Here is a 16,824-nt window from a genome sequence, read left to right on the forward strand (position 1 = left end):
GCAGCAAACCACTGAACTGAGAATAGGACCCCCGTTGAAGGAATCAGAGAAAGAACTGGAAGAGCTTGAAGGGGCTCGAGACCCCATATGTACAACAATGCCAAGCAACCAGAGCTTCCAGGGACTAAGCCACTAACTAAAGACTATACATGGACTTACCCTGGACTCTGACCTCATAGGTAGCAATGAATATCCTAGTAAGAGCACCAGTGGAAGGGGAAGCCCTGGGTCCTGCTAAGACTGAACCCCCAGTGAACTAGTCTATGGGGGGAGGGCGGCAATGGGGGGAGGATTGGGAGGGGAAGACCCATAAGGAAGAGGAGGGGGGAGGTGGTTGTTTGCCCGGAAACCGGGAAAGGGAATAACACTCGAAATGTATATAAGAAATACTCAAGTTAATAAAAAAGAAAAAAATAATGTAATTGTGAGATTGCATGAAATTTGGGCCCAGCTGAAAATCAATGGAAATGTATCAATGCACATTTATTGAATCCAGGTGTGAAATTATATATTTATGCATATTTGTCTATGTAAAAGTTTTTAATTCTGTAATTGCTATGCACTTCTCATGGTTTAATAGATGTTGATGGCTCCAAGCTTCTCCCTAGCCTGTCAAGCAAAAAGCATAAGGACAAAATGGAAAAGGCTCCAGCAAGTAATCTTCTACTTTATCTCCTGCTGTTTCAGAATGAGGTGGTAAGTGCCAGAGACTGCAGTTTCTGGTCTCAGAAGGCAGACCAGTTACACTAGCACAGCATAGTGACTTGGACATAGATAAGTAAATCAGGTACAGAAACTTAGTAACTTAAACTTAGATAAGTAAACTTATTATTATACAGCAACCCAAAATATCTTGTTAGACAAAATCTTACCACATATTTCGTAAGACAAAGTCTTACCCTCAGCTAACACCCTTCATCCTCAGCTTCTTCAAGAAGAACGAACAGGAGAAAGAAGATCAATCTTAGGGCTGGCCCATGGCAAGGAGGTATATTATTTGTTTTAGGATGAAAGGTAGTATTGGTATTTGTTAAAAATATTTGGTTCATACCTTGTTAGTTTCTCTGTGTCCTTGCTTAGTTTCTCTTTCCATGATCTGTGCATTTATGACAGTGTGGTATTGTATATGGAATTATGTATGCTTTGAGCTTAGTAAAGTTTAATTGATGAATGAGTATGCCCTTCATTTTGTAGCATAATTATTCAGTATTGATTTTTTCTTGGCATATTTTTCATTTGATGAGTATGAAATGTCCTTCATTACCATTTTTCATAACTTTTCCTTGAAAGTCTCTTTCATTTGATATTAGAGTGGTTACGCCAGGTTCTTTCTTGGGAACATTGGCTGGAAAATTTTTTTCCCACCTTTCATTCTGAACATATATTTGTCTTTGTCATTGGATTGTGTTGTTTAAGCAGCAAAATGCTGGGATATATATATATATATATATATATATATATATATATATATATATATATATATATATGCATATACACACACACACACACACACACACACACACACACACACACACACACACACACACTCTTTATGTAGAATTGAGTCCTTTGGTGTTTTGTTTTATTTGGGACCAATATTTGCTTTTTTCTGTTAATTTTTTTGTTAGATATCAAATTATGTTTCTGTGGCTATCTTCTTTAACTCTTTAGTGTTTTTTCAAAGTAGATTATTTTCTTGCTTTGTGTGGGGGTGTAGTTTCCCTCCTTGTTCTGGAACATTAGATCTATTATCTTTTGAAGGACTGGATTTGTGGAAATATATTTTCTAAATTTGCTATTGTGTGGCATATCTTGATATCTCCATCTATGTTGTTAAGAGTTTTTATGGTAGCATGGGTTGACATTTTTGTTCTTTTAGAATCTGTGTGATATATGCCCAGGATCTGTGTCTTTTATGAAGTCTGGTGGAATTCTGATAGGTTTGCCTTTTTATGTTAGTCGACCTTTTTGCCTTACTGCTTTTAATATTTTTTCTTTGATTTGTGGACTTTATACTTTGACTATTATATGATGGGAGAAAATTCTTTTCTGGTCTAATTTTTTGGAGTACTATTTACTTCTCATATATTGTCTCTTTCTTTAGGTTAGGGAACATTTGTAGTATAATTTTGTTGAAGATATTTACTGGCCCTTCAAAGTGGGAGTCTTCATTCTCTTCTATACCTATAATCCTTAGGTTTTATCGACTCCTTTTGTCTGAGATTTCTGGGATGTTTTGGGTTAGGAGTTTTTGTGTTTTGCATTTTTTGACAGTAGTGTCAATGTTTTCTATGGTACATTCTGTCTCTGATAATCTTTTCATCTTATATGTTCTGTTGTTTGATGCTTGCATTCTTGAATCCTAATTTCTTCCCCAGGTTTTCCATATCCATAGTGACTCTTTTTGTGTGTTTTTGTTGTTGTTGTTGTTGCTGTTTAAATATTTTTTTTCGTGATGGGTTGTTCAATTCCTCCACCTGTTTGATTATGGTCTCCTGTAATTCTTTAAGGGAGTTTTGTGTTTCCTCTACAAGGGCTTCTATCTCTTTACATCTGTTGTCCTGTATTTCTTTGATGGAGTTATTTATGTCTTTCTTAAAATCCTTTAACATCATCATGTTAAGTGATTTGAAGTACAAACATTTCTTTTTCTTTTCTGTTCTGTTGAGGGTATCCTAGCCTTGCGTTGGTGTGAGAACTGAGTTCTGATTATGTCATGTAGCCTTGGTTTATGTTGCTTAGGCTATTATACTTCCCTCTTGCCATCTCGTTATCTCTGGGGTTAGCTGGTTTTACTCTCTCTGACAATGGATTGATCCTCCTGTAAGCCTGTGTGTCAGCACTCCATGGAGACTAGGTCGTTCCTGAAGCATCTTGTGTACCAAAGCTGTGGAACAGGTTCAGCTACAAGGAATAGATAGAAATCAAAAGTATCCTGTAGCAGACTGCCCCTCTCTTCCTGGGTTCTGAGGACTCTGAGAAGTGGTAGTCTCTAATGTGATCTTGAGTGTGTCAGTACTCCTGGAAATCCAGCCATTTCCTGGTGGTGTCTGGGCACAGAGAGGTGAGGTACAGGTTCAGCTATGGAAACATAGCTTTGGGTCCTCTTGATTTTTAATCTTTCACTGGAACAGCTCACAAATGAAATTTGACTCTGTGACCAGTGAGCCCCTAGGAATGATCATCCCTTTGTATCTTCAGAGACTGGACAACACATGAGTGGCGCCTGACATTTTTACATGGGCGCTATGAATTAAAATAAGGTATCATATTCTTACATGTCAAATGTATTCCTAACTGAGATAATTGCTCAGTCAACAAAGCATTGCTGTTGAATATGAAATAGACTATCGTTGAAAAATAAAATGTTTAGACAATGTCATCTAGGTAATTGAATTTTAATATATTTATCAACTCACTTAAATACTTCATGATGGTTTAACCAACGCATGGAATGCATATTCATTAAAACGAAGAAAAGCATAAAGTTTATTTTTACAACTTTCTGAATCATGGAATAAATAATAAGTCTCCATTAATGTACCGGGATCCATAATAGTGGTATAGATTATGAATGAATAAAAAGTATTATGAGCTTTCTTTTATAAAAATTGCATAAAGATATAAGAAAAAAGAAAGAAGTGAATGCATAAATCAGTGTGTTGCAGGTGATTGTATGCACATAATTCAAGAATCTATTTTAGAAATAAGTTCATTGAGACTGTCCTAAGAAAGTGACAGTTAAGTTAAATAAGATGAAAAATAATTGAACTATATTTCGGGCAATATTACAATAAATATAAGGTCAATAAAAGGAAAAAGAGCTTGACATATACAAAAAGTAAATGTGAAAGAAGGTTGTATAGATTAAGTGATGGAAGAGAGGACGAAATAAATCTGAAGCTTAGGCAAATAAAGCATATGGGCTTACAGAAACAATATAAGAGATATAAATTTTTATTTATGGAAAATATCTTAGAAATAATTGAATAGTTTTAAATAAGTTTGTTTAACTCAGTATGTATATAGGAAGGGACTCTGGTTACTTATGTATTATGAAATGATACCGAGCATGATTTGAAGGCTGTTTTTGAAGTTTAACTGGAAGTAGTGTCAGTGATAATGAAAAAGAGTCATATCAGAGAGCTATGTTGGAAATTGATGTTTTTGGTAGAAGAATGAGGGTGGGGAGGGCAGGAGTCAAATAAAGCTAATGTCTTTTTTCTGAGCAAATGAAAAGGTGTTGGGATTATTTACTCTGATTTGAAATATTTCATGATAAGTGGGTTTAGGAGAATTTTAAAGGAATTTATTTTAGATCGATTTACTTCAAGATGCTTGAAAGAACCTGTAACTCACTAGACATTTCTACTTACTGTACATGGTTTTGTGATTTAAGCCATTACTCAGAGCATTATTAGCTGTTATATAAGAAAAAACTTAATTCAATATCTGTATTTATTAAGTTATATCTGGGAGTTCTTATTTAATATAGAGCAAACCTATGATTATACTACATGTTTATTTAGTATATTCAGCAAATTATTTGCCCATTTACTTACTACAAACATTTTAGATTGCAATTAGAATTTAATCCAAGTTTATGGGGGTTGACACGGCTGTTTGATTAGTATTTAATAGCTCATGAATGTGAATTTCACAGAAAGAAGTCATTTGCTCAGTTTTTGTAAATTTACAGACCCTAGAAGAGAAAAAAAATATGTAATAAATTCTAGCTCTTCTAGTTTTTTTTTTTTTTTTTTTTTTTTTTGGAGCTGGGGACCGAACCCAGGGCCTTGCGCTTCCTAAGCAAGCGCTGTACTACTGAGCTAAATCACCAACCCCTCTAGTTTTCATATTTAGTATTTTAGTGTGTTATGCAGAAATTCTGAATCCAGATGATTTTAACTATAATATCCAGTACTATTAAACATATGCACAGCATTTTACAACTATGAATAGTATATGCTTTCTGAAAATTTTCATTAAAAGAGCCAGAAATTCTTCATGACTTCTACCGAACATGGACATTGGGAACAGAGTAAACCGCAAATAAGAAAATGCAGAAAGTGATTGACACACGCAAATTCTTGGTTTTAAATTTAACAATCGTGATAATTATCGGATAGAGCTTTGAAAATAGAGTCAATGACAGGATGAAAAATACTGAAGAAGAGTATTTAAATTAAATTTTTACTAAATAAAAGAAAACAGTGGATCTGAAGGTAAGCTACATTTAACAAATTGACCCTGATCTTCTGCCACTATTTATTTAATGCTTTGGTTTTTGTTCTTATATTATGTTTAGAAACATATCAATGATTCTCATTATTCTTAAATAAATGATATGCAGTTCAGCTGATTAAATATTCCACATTATCTTAATGTTCTTCTGTATCATTAGATATTAAAATTATAGAGATTATTTTGACTAGAATAAAATTTATTGTTTCCTTATCATATGAGAGAAGCAATTATTTACAGAGAATGGATACCTGATATTTTCTAAATACTGTCAATAGAGGTTTAAACCATATATATTAGCTCAATCATTTATACCTCCAAATGGAAGTCATTAAATGTTACTACACATATAGTACATAAAGGAAGTGATATATAGGGATAAAACCAACACCTATGCTGCCACAATCATCTATTATCCCCATGATGAAAGCCAATCCTAGGAAGAGAAGATGGTACAGACACAGTGAAGGATAAATCAACTTCATTCAAAATGAGGATTGAGCTGAAAAGGGATTTGAACTAAGAATAGTTAATAATAATATAAATAAGGTTAATGTTATGAGACCTGGTTTACCTGATATGGTTGCCTTATCCCTTTAACTTGGGCAGTCACATTTCTGCTCCGTGGAATGAGACGTCTCCACCTTCTCTGCCCTCACATATTTCAGTTTGTCACATGGTCCTCAGGACATCCTTATACATGGGGAGGTATTTTTTCTTCTTGGAAATACAAAATGCTCATATTTCCTGACTTCGGAGACAGGGTTAAAAGGAAATGGGAAGTGAGTTACATACATACCACAACTCTTCTGTATTATTCCCTAAATGGGGGTTTTTCGAGGATGGGATACTTGAGGTGAGCAGAAAGGAAAGATGCTGCTTTATTTGAAATATTTTCTTACCTCATTCTGTGCCCCTGTAAAGGGCCCAGCCTTATCTCTCAGGCGTGGCCATGTTCCTGTCACTGCTCCCCTCCCTATTTCTTGCAGCTCTTAATTCTAGTTCCTGCTTGCCACTCTAGGTTTCATCTTGACCAGATTCAGCTCATTTTCCTGTGATCCTGCTCTGAAACATACACAAGTTTTTTTTTCTTTTGTTTCATTTTGAATCGTTTAATGTTTATGTTGGCTTTTGTTTTACCTCTTTTATGGAAGCCTTAGAGGAGAATCATTCAGGGATGTCTGTTTTGATTGGAATGAGAAAATAAAGAAAAAATCCCTTTTTAAATTTACAAGACATTTTCATATCTAAGTTTTTCACTAACATTTCCCACCATGCTAGTTTATCTCCCTGTCTTGTCCTGAGTTCTTTCCTCTCATTGCTACTTGGATACTGCCTCGTAGGACTTACTGCAGAACCATGAATGCTGGCATACACGAGGAAGGAGTTGATTCTTCACCACTTTTCTAACCCTTTTTTAGATGTATCTTCCTTCTCTCTTGAGCTATTTGAATTAATTTGGATTACTGTACTCAATTGTATAGTACTATAGTGCTTGTGCCTTGAAAATATCTGTTATTATTGTCTTGTCATAGTTCTACAGCTCAGGGTTGGGCCTAGTTACATTTTGGAACATTATTCCAAGAAGTTTGTGAACTTGAAAAAAACCTAGGCAGCAGCTATCAATACTTTCAGATGGTACTTTAATACATGAGGGCTTAAAACCTTTAATAAATCATGGAAAAAGCAGTATGAGATTCCTGTTTCTGTAAAGTACTTGAAATACAAAAAGGGAAAAAGACCATGCCCCACTCACTTTTGTCTTCACGTAGGGTGCACAAATGTGACTTTAGTTTTGATGCCTTTTCTGGTTAGAACATAAAATTGTTTGTGGTAGTTTGCGGTAATGGTTTGCTTCTATTAGTTTACGCTTTTGTGATTTTTTTTTGTCTTCATTATTCCCATTAGGGCCATGCTTCCCCATTTTGTATAGATAAAAGGTGGATTCAGTCCAGCTATTATTGTCCTGGGGAACAACCCACAATTTTGGGAACAAATGTCCACAATTATGTAGTTGACTATGGTTTGAAATCCTTCCTTGCCATCACTTTCTTGCAGCAACATAATTCTGTACTATCTCTTCAATAATTGACAACCCTATAATCCCATTATATATCTGTGTGTAGGGGGAAATGGGATTCTTTAAATTTTCTGTGTTATGTGGTTTTATTCTTCCATAAATTATTTCCCACAGCCACAGAGCACAGCACACTACCGCGCATTATTGAATGCTGGGATAATTGGGGAAGGGTAGTTTGAAATACATCACTGTTCTTTGTGTCAGAAATTTTTTTTCTTTTTTTTTTTTTTTCGGAGCTGGGGACCGAATCCAGGGCCTTGCGCATGGTAGGCAAGCACTCTACCACTGAGCTAAATCCCTAACCCCAGAGATTCTTATTTTTAATAAGTAATCCATCCTATAGAAATAGCTAATTAACTCTTGTATTCTCCTTCATATATGGGTGCTGCTGTGAATAAATTCCATTTTTCCATTGATAAACAAAAATAAAATCCCATAAAGGCACGAAAATACATAAAGAGGGAAAAGTATCCACAAAGAAAATGCATTTAAAATGGAGAAAAATATAAACAAAATGAGATCAAAATTTATAGCCAGAAATTATGAAATTAAAAATTTCATTATAAAACTACAAATTCGTAAGGTTAGATAATACAAATATATATTCATGCAAAGAGGAAAACATTAAATGCAATGTATGCACAAAGAGTTAACTCAAAATGTATTATATAAACCAAGATTGGAATGGAGCACTCACTGTTTCTGCTGTAGAGGCAAAAATGGAAGGACTACCACTAGGTTTACCCCAGGTTTATTGCATAGTGACAAATTTTCAAGAAAGGTGATGTTTCAAAAATAACTAACAAATAAATCATTGATAATTTAAACAAATACAAAAATAATAAAATATAGAAGAGCAACCCTAGCCAATGGTGATCTGATAGGATGCATAGGATTACTTCGATATTCTGGTATTTTTTGAGGCCTGTTATGTGAATGAGTTTATGGTCAAATTTGGAGAAGTTACAATGAGGTGAAGAGGAAAAGGTATATTCTTTTGTTTTAGGATGAAATGTTACCTAAATCTCTGTTAAATACATTTGGATTTTTCAAGTTATTAAAATAAATTCTGTTATTTTAACCGTATATGTTTACTTTCAGTTTCCATAAATTGTCCATTGATGAGAGTGCGGAGTTGAAGTCTCCTACAATTTATTGTGTGTGGTGCAATATTTGCTTTGACCTATAGTTATGTTTCATTTATGAATTTAGGTGTCCTTGCATTTGAAACATAGTTGTTCAGAATTGAAAGTTCATCTTAGCATTATTTTTCTTTGACAAGTATGGTTACCTTCCTTATCATTTTTGATAACTTTGTGTTGAAAGTCAATTTTACTCGATATTAGAAAGGCTACTCCAGCTTGTTTCTTGGGAACATTTGCTTAGAATTTTTCTCCAGGCTTTTACCCTGAGATACTCTTTCTTTGTCACTAAGGTGTATTTCCTGTATGCAGAAAAATCTTGGGTCCTCTTTACGTATTCAGTCTCCTAGTTTATGTCTTTTTATTTGAGGAATTGTGTTCATTGATGTTAAGAGATATTAAATTAAATGGACTATTGCTTTCTATTATTTTTGTTGTTAGAAAGGGAACTACTATTGTGTGGCTACCATCTTTTGGGTTTGTTGAAAGATTATTTCGCTACTTTTTGTTACGGTGTAGTTTCCCTCCTTGGGTTGGAAGTTTCCATCTACTATCATTTGTAGGGTTGGATTTGTGGAAAGATATTGTGTACATTTCACTTTGCCATGGAATGTCTTGGTTTCTCCATCCATGGTAATTGAAAATTTCACCAGATATCCTAGCCTGAAGATCCAGAAATGAATGCACAGACCTACAGTCACTTTGTCTTCGACAAAGGTGCTAAAACCACGAAATGGAAAAAAGACAGAATTTTCACGAAATTATGGTTCAACTGGAGGTCAGCATATAGAAGAATCAATTATGTAAACAAACCTCCGGGGGATGGCAAATGAACATCTTATTAGATGCTGATAAAAATTTAAAAAATAAATATTTCTTCATGTTATAAGTCTTGGAAAATATCAGGAATTCAACGGCCATACGAAAACATAGTAAGTATTAAAAAAAAAAAAGTAGCCAGCATCAAACTTACTGGAGAGAAATTTGAAGCAATACCACAAAAATCACGGACTGGAAAAGGTTGCCTAATCTTTACTTACTCCTTCAGTATGGTACTGGAAGTCTTATTCACAGAAAATAGAAAAAAAAAAAAAAACACGGGGCAAAACGGAAAAATTTAGAAAGCCAGAAGCTAATATATCACGATTTTTAGATGATGTGATTGTATATTTTAGTGACCCCAAAATTTCCACCAGAAAACTCCTTCAGCTGATAAACAACTTCAGCAAAGTGGCTGGATGTAAACTTAACTCAAACAAATCTATAGCATTCTACTTCAAGGATAAACAGTTTGAGGGGAACTTAAGGAAATAACAGCCTTCCCAATAGTCACAAATAAGAAAAAAATACCTCAGGTTTACTCTAAACAAGCAAGTGAAATTCTGTATGACAGGAACTTCAAGTCTCTGAAGAAAAAAAATACATTGACGAAGGTCTCATAAGATGAAATAATTTCCCATGCTCATGCATGGGAAGGGTTAATATTGTAAAAATGGCCATCTTGCCAAAAGCAGTCAACAGATTCTAGGCAATCACCATCAAAATTCCAACTCAATTCTTCACAGAGTTAGAAAGACCAATTTGAAATATTAATATTAATATTAATAAAAATTGATCTGAACGGTACAGAGACAGTGAGGTAGATCAATGGACTATAGACACTTGATATTTGACAATGAACCAAAACCATCCAATGGAAAGATAACATTTTCAACAAATGTTTCTCATTCGACTGGAGGTTACCATGTAGAAGAATGGAAATCTATCAATTCTTATCACCCTGTGCAAAGCAGAAGTCGAAGTGGATCAAGTATCTCCACAAAAAATGACATATAATCTTAAACAAATAGAAGAAAAAGTGGGTAAGTTTCCTGTACAGAACACCAATGGCTTTTACTCCAAGATCAAGAATCTACAAATGGGACTTCATAAAGCTCTTGTAGGGCTAGGGCTGTGGCATTTGGAAAAAGGTACAATCAACAAATTACGAAAAGATCTTTACCAATCTTCCATATGATAGAGGGCTAAAATCAATCTATACAAAGACTCAAATAGTCCTTTCAAAAATGCTGTATAGCGCTAAACACAGAATTCTCTACTGAGGAATATCAACATCCTTAGCCATCAGGATAATGCAAATCACAAAATTCTAAGGTTACGCGCACTCCAGTTAGAATGGCTAAAGTAAAAAAATGAGATGACAACAGATGCTGGCAAGGAGGTGGAGAAAGACAAACTCTCCTCCATGTTTGGTCAGATTGCAAGCTTGTACAACCACTCTGGAAATCAGTCTGGAGTTTTCTCACAAAGTTGGATATAGGACTACCTGAGGATACCACAAACCCACTTCTTGGATATATACCCAAAAGATCTCCAACATATAAGAAGGACACGTGATGCTACAGGTTGAGAGCACCTTTTTTTTTTATAATAGCCAGAAGCTGAAAAGAAACCAGATGTCTCTCCACATAGTAATGGATAAAGGAAATGTGGTACATTTACACACCTGTGTTCTTCTAAGTTATCAAAAACAAAGTTTGTATAAAATTCTTAGGATGGAAGTAGAAATTATCATTCTGTGTGAGGTAACCCAGTCACAAAAGAACGCAAATGGTAAACATTTATTAGAAGTGTGTATCAGCCCAAAAGTGTGGAATACACAAGAAAGAATTCTCAGGTCATATGAAGCCCAAGCAGAAAGAGGACCAAAATGCAGATGTTACATTCCTTCTTAGAAGGGGAAAAATATTCATGGTAGGAAATACAAGGATAAAGAGTTAACCAGGGACTGAAGAAAGGGTCAACCAGAGACTGCCTCTTGTTGGGATCTGTCCCATATGCAGTCACACAAACCAGTCACTATTGCTGATGCAAACATGCCCTTGTTGACAGGACTCAGATAAGGATATCTCCTGAGAGACTCTGACTGAACCCTACTGACACTGGTGAGGATGATTGTAGCTAAACATTGGACAGAAGAAGGGGGTTCAATGGAGTTGTTAGAGAGCTGAAGGGGTTTGCAAAACCCCAGGAAGAACAATAATATCAACCAACCAGACCCCACTAGAAATTTGAGGGATCAAACCACCCACTAGTGAGTAAAGATTGAGGGACCCATGAGTGCAGCCACATATGTGGCAGAGGATTGCACTGTCTAACATCGTTGAAAGGAAAAGCCCTTAATCCTGTGAAGACTTGTTTCCCAATGTAGGGTAATGCCGGGGCATTGAAGTTGAAGTGGATTGGTGGGAATGGGAACATCCCCAGCGATGTCATGTATCTGGTGGGGGTTATGGGAGAGGGAGGAAAAGAGATAACATTTGAAATGTAAATACATAAAATGGTCAGGAAAATTATTAGATAAAAATGACATTTTGTCTCATTAAATTAATCATACAGTAAAATATCATTTCCCATTTCTGATATTGGCACAAATGTTAGAGTTTGGCATTAACTTCCTTCGGTCTCTTTTGCTGTCTATACCCAACATGTCCCTTTTTGTTATGAGTTATATAAACAAAAATCTATTTTTCAATTTAAAGGAATATAGATTGAAAAAATACTGATATCATTTGAGAAAGAAAGATACTAACAATTTTACTATACTTCCCTTTATTAAAAGTTAGACAACTCCTTGAAAAAACTTCAATGGATAATATCAAATATGTTTGTAGTAATGGTACATCAAATAATTTTTGTTAATAGCCACAAACAAGAAATGTTTCTGATATTTATGCATTATGGTATTTGATTATGGAAGAAACTGAATGATCTTAGATTTTGAAAATAATGTATATAAATCATTTATTTTTAATTTTTGTTGACAGAAGTAAATTATCAACGAATACATATAAACAATGTGGCACAAACTTATAATATACATAGAGCAAATTAAATATATGCTTAATGAACCAAAGGTGAGCAATCATGTATAAAAGCAAGATATATCATGGGGTTGGGGATTTAGCACAGTGGTAGAGTGCTTTCCAAGGAAGTTCAAGGCCCTGGGTTCGGTCCCCAGCTCCGAAAAAAAAAAAAAGCAACAAAAAAAAAGATATATCATTGAGTCTACCTACAGTTGGAGTTAAGAGATGATTCATGATTCCATGTATTTCTTTCTAGACACCTAATAAGATAAAATTAATGTTGGAAAATGCTTAAACTGCAATTAGTAGGTTAGATCGAATATACATATTTAAACATTGCATTTGAAGAAATATACATAATGTATTTTCAAGTTTATGTACAGCATATACTAAAATACACTATCTCCATAAATTATCAATATGACTCAAGCAATTTCTATGCTCATATTAAAGTTGAATTAGCAAGCATACATATACATGTATGTGTGTATGTACACACACACAGGCACACACACACACACAATACTCCTAAAAATTTAAAACAAATTAGCAAATAATAAATTCATTCAGAGAAAACCATGTAAAGTGATGAACTAAATTTCCAGAATACTGCTCTCGCAAAAGAATACTTTCAGGCATATAAAACATTGCCTCAGGATTTTTAAGAAAAATACGTATGTGGCCAATATATGTAATCAGATCCCAGTTAGACTTATCACTCAGAATTGAAGTAGAAATTGAAGTGGACCGGGGAAAATATTAAATAACAGGGTTAACTATATTTTTTTTCAATTATAAAAAAGAAACATTGGAGAAACAGGTGAAAGGACACAACAGGTAAGATTGCTTTCTATTAAGCATTGATATCTAAATTTAGTCTTTATAGTCTATATAATAGACAGAGAAAAGTAAATCTTACAAGTTGTTTCTTGACTTAAACACATTTTTCTTGGCTTGTGAATATACCCAGAAACATTCAAGACAATGTAAAGGGATAGATGCAGTGTTTAAACTAGTAAAAGACCTTTTGTTTATTTACTAGTTATGAATGTATTTTTGTAGCATTTCTTCTCAGGTTTCTGTTTGATACATTATAAACCCGGCCTTTGGTGTGGTCGGTGCTTAAATTTAACTGAACATGGCTGAATATGACAATATAATAGAAATGGATCTTTGGTGCAGAGAATACCTTTGGTTTCAACCTGGTTGTAATGAAATTGTGGCCAGAGTGTGCACAATGAAACAGAAGGTAAGAAACTGTGGACTCGGGTACCGGGCTCTTTATGAGATTTCCCTTTTTAGTGTTGGCAGAATTGTTCCATGATATCAAGTGATTGTGCAGTGAGCTGGCCTTTTCTTTATTCCTGTAATGAAAGCAAATATTTGTTATTTTCAGTTCCTTCAGAGAGCTTGCTATGTGACTAGATCATTCAGCAACTCAGTATTAGGGTCTTAGATGTGCAATTTAATTTTAATGTAATTGCATTTAGGTGAAGCTGTGGGTCGTTTGAGTTTATTAAACAGGAATGGGTCACATGAGATTAGAAAGTGGGGTTAAAACAGTGTGGTTTGGAATATATCGAGCATGTGGGATATGAATGTAGAAGTAAGAATGATGCAGACAGTATAGTATAAGTGAGAGAGGCATAGAAGCGGTGTGGAAAAAGAACTGAGGGAGGTAGGATGAAGTTCAATGTCTGCAAACATGACATAAGGCAACCTGTCACTTTATAGGTTAGGTTAAAATAAATACTAAAATTGAAAACTGATACCTTATTTTTCTTTCTTTTTTTTGGAGCTGGGATAAGACCTTAATTTTTAATGCAATATACATCATGTTTGAGATAAAATGCCAGCAAGTGATATCAAAATAATATATTTATCTTATTTGATCTTAGTCATACTCTGCATAATTATTTGTTAAAAACATCACTTATCTTCCAATTGTGGTATCATTTAAAAAATTGCCTGTGAGGTAATAATTATTTATGGTAGAAGAGTATTATTATTATAAGAATATCAGCTGGAAAAAATGTGATTTGATTTATATTTTAAGTTGCTTTTTGCTTAATTTTTGCCCCTCTTGACATTCACTCATACTGAAATATAATTTTCAATGTTGATATACTACTATAAAAATATGTTTCTGCAGGGTTTTTGAAATTGCTCAATTATAAGTTCATATTATCCATAAAGTTCAGGATACCCTCCACAAACCTCATAGATCCAAAGAGGATAAACAAGAAGAAAGGCTTAAATGCAGGTACTTGACTCTCACTTAGAATGGGGAATAAAATAGTCTTGGAGGGAGATTGAGGGAAGGAACTGGTTGGAAGAAGGAAGGGAGAAGAGAATGAATTATGTGTGGGAAGGGACAGGAGATATGGCCAGATAGTCATGAGAAGGAAAGGAAATCTTGAACTTATGGTGATGAGGACGTAGGGGAAATATCCAGGGTGAGAAAGAGTCCTGGGATAGGGTAGGTACCCACGAATCAATGGGGGTTTCCTAGGCTGTGACTTACATTGGTGATATGGAACATGAAGAGGTCAACTCCTGTGGCAAGGAAGTACCACCAGTGGAGGGTTAAAGACACCAGTACACCCACAAAGCATTCAACGTAAAATTCGTCAAGTCTAAAAGAAAATCAGCGACTGAGTGACTTGCCAGTGAAATTGAGATCCATCCCATAGTCAAGCAACAATTCATGGCATTATTAATGTTGTTCTATTACACTCGCAGATAGGCGCATGTTGTACTGAGAGACCCCACCCAGCAGCAGACTCAGGCACATACAGACACCTACAGCCAAACAGTGGATGGAGCTTGAGGACAGTTTGGTGGCCCAAAAGGCAATAGAAACTGCACAGGAAGAACAACAGTGTCAACTAACTTAGAGCCCGGGGTACTCTTAGAGCCTGAGCCCTAACCAAAGATGATGCACAGGGTGTAGCTAGGCCCCTGGTGCATATGTGGCAGACATGTAGATCAATCTTCATGTGGCTTCCGCAAAAACTTGAGTGGGGGAAGTCCTGAAAGTTGTAGCCTGACCGAGGAATCTGTTCCCAGACAGGGTTCCGTTGTCTAACTGCAGTTGGAGAGGATGTGCCTAATTCTGAAGAGATTTGATGTTTCAGAGTTGGGGCCATAACTAGGTGTGTCATCATCTTAGGAGAGAAGAGGAGTGGGACAGAGACTCTGTGAGGAAGTGACAAGGGAGGGGCAGCGTTTGGTATGGAAATTAAAAAAAATAATTACTAAATTTGCTACATCTTTTTCAGTAATCTCCTAGATTATAGTCTCACTGTAGATAAATACTGTGTTTAAATCCAATCTCTATTTGTGGACTTCTATTAGGATAGCTGTTTAGTTTCTCTTTCCTTATCACAAGAGGTCATAAATAAGGGTCTAGCACTGCAATTTTCTTCAGAAGGCAGGCATAGATGTACCACAAACGAGGAGAGTAGGCAAACGAAATATAACTGAAAATTGAAGATTGAGCTAGAGTAGTGAACAGAAAAGTTATTTCTCATTTAATAACATGCCTTTTTATCATGAACAAATACAGGAACAGAAGATTCCATATATATATAACATATAACATATTTTTGGTCTTACATTTTCCTTTCCTTCAACTTCCCATAGATAATTCTAGTTTATATATATATATATATATGCATGAACAGCACTTGAAACTCAGCAGAAGATTCAGTGCAATGACCATGCGATTTACCTTATCATTAAAGAAGGTGTTTTCCAACTCTTTATCTGACATAGGGATCATATCCATTGAATAAGACCCAATAACTTATTCTTCAAAAATATATTACATACTAGAACAAATGCTTAAAATAATAGCACAAAAATTATCAAAATGTACAGGAAAAATACTAAACCCACAAATCATTGGTTAAGTATAAATACAAATGACAATGTTTATACTGTGTTGCTGAAAAATGTACCCTAGAATACAGATGCTCGGACTAAATTTTAATATAGCTACTATAGAAATCGATATAGAAACTAAAAACTGAAATCACTTGTGATTCAATAGTACCACTGAAAGAATATGTACCTGAAAGTATCTACCTATATATTTCTATGATACCTTTATTAAATGAGTTTATCTTCTCACTGTTCACAATATCCATGTTACAAAATTGGATAAATGACATATATAGACACTAGACCTTTATGTAACCAGAAAAAGAGAAAAATTACATAATTGGAATGGATATTGATGAAGCTAGATATCATTGTCCCAATTGAAAAGAATAGAACTGTGAGGACAAATGCCTTAATCTTATGAAAGTAGACAACAACAGTTTGTTTGACTTTGAATCCTCTTCTATAGAAGGGAAGTCAGATCTCATGTTGTAAACATGGTCAAAGTTTCCCATGTCTCAAATGGTTGTAGAGAGGATCCTACTACTCCTGTTTTGCTAAATGACCATGTTGTCAAACTGTCTTCCAATTCTTATTGTTTTTGTCC

General features: G+C 34.8%; 1 long non-coding RNA gene across 1 annotated transcript in view; it reads left to right on the forward strand.

Moving 5' to 3' along the window:
* The first annotated feature begins 348 nt into the window (after positions 1-348).
* The window catches only part of LOC134484774 (uncharacterized), a 113,629-nt gene continuing 97,153 nt past the window's right edge, over positions 349-16,824 (forward strand). The window contains exon 1 of the long non-coding RNA XR_010062547.1: positions 349-696. This is a non-coding gene — a long non-coding RNA (uncharacterized LOC134484774). The remainder of the gene's footprint in view (positions 697-16,824) is intronic.

The sequence above is a fragment of the Rattus norvegicus genome (assembly GCF_036323735.1).
Source record: "Rattus norvegicus strain BN/NHsdMcwi chromosome Y unlocalized genomic scaffold, GRCr8 chrY_unlocalized_6, whole genome shotgun sequence".
NCBI lineage: Eukaryota > Metazoa > Chordata > Mammalia > Rodentia > Muridae > Rattus > Rattus norvegicus.